Below are 798 nucleotides of genomic sequence, written 5' to 3' on the forward strand. Positions count from 1 at the left end.
TCAGAAGTATCTTCCTCCTGACGCGCAGCCATATTAAAGTTGTCTTCTAAAACACAGGAGCTTCAGGAAAGAGATGGTTCTTCAGTGAAAGTCAAAGAAGAATGATTACAATGGGTGGGGTCTTTCAACAGTTGGAATAGGAAGTATTATGAACCAATCAAATCTCTTACCCCCGCGATTTGCGTAATTGCTTTTAAAAGTAATATACACTTATGCTCTTCGGCCCTCTGATGCTGGCAAGATGGTGAACGTCCCGAAAACTCGCAGGACTTACTGCAAGAAGTGCGGGAAGCATCAGCCCCACAAAGTAACTCAGTACAAGAAGGGAAAGGATTCACTCTATGCCCAGGGAAAGAGATGATACGATCGTAAGCAGAGCGGTTATGGTGGTCAAACGAGGCCCATTTTCCGTAAGAAGGCTAAGACCACGAAAAAGATTGTATTGAGATTGGAGTGCGTGGAGTCGAACTGCAGGTCCAAGAGGATGCCGGCCATCAAAAGATGTAAACACTTTGAATTGGGCGGAGACAAGAAGAGAAAGGGCCAAGTTATCCAGTTCTAAGTTCCGTCTTTGTTCTCTGTGCAATAAAATACCTTAAAAAAATAAGTAATATACACTTATTAAAAGTAAATTAAAACTATTTTCATGTTTATCTCAGATAATGTCTTGCCTTAATATTTACATTAAATACATAGATATATCTTTTTAAACATTAAATAAACTTTCGAGGATTACGCATACGGTGCACCGTACAAACGTACATGATGTCTCGCGGAAGCGCCGATGCGATGTGGAAC

General features: G+C 40.9%; 1 pseudogene; it reads left to right on the forward strand.

Moving 5' to 3' along the window:
* The first annotated feature begins 218 nt into the window (after window positions 1–218).
* LOC147702215 (large ribosomal subunit protein eL42-like) lies at window positions 219–577 on the forward strand (annotated as a pseudogene).
* The last annotated feature ends 221 nt before the right edge of the window (window positions 578–798 follow it).

The sequence above is a fragment of the Lissotriton vulgaris genome, chromosome 7 (genome assembly GCF_964263255.1).
Source record: "Lissotriton vulgaris chromosome 7, aLisVul1.2, whole genome shotgun sequence".
Classification (NCBI taxonomy): domain Eukaryota; kingdom Metazoa; phylum Chordata; class Amphibia; order Caudata; family Salamandridae; genus Lissotriton; species Lissotriton vulgaris.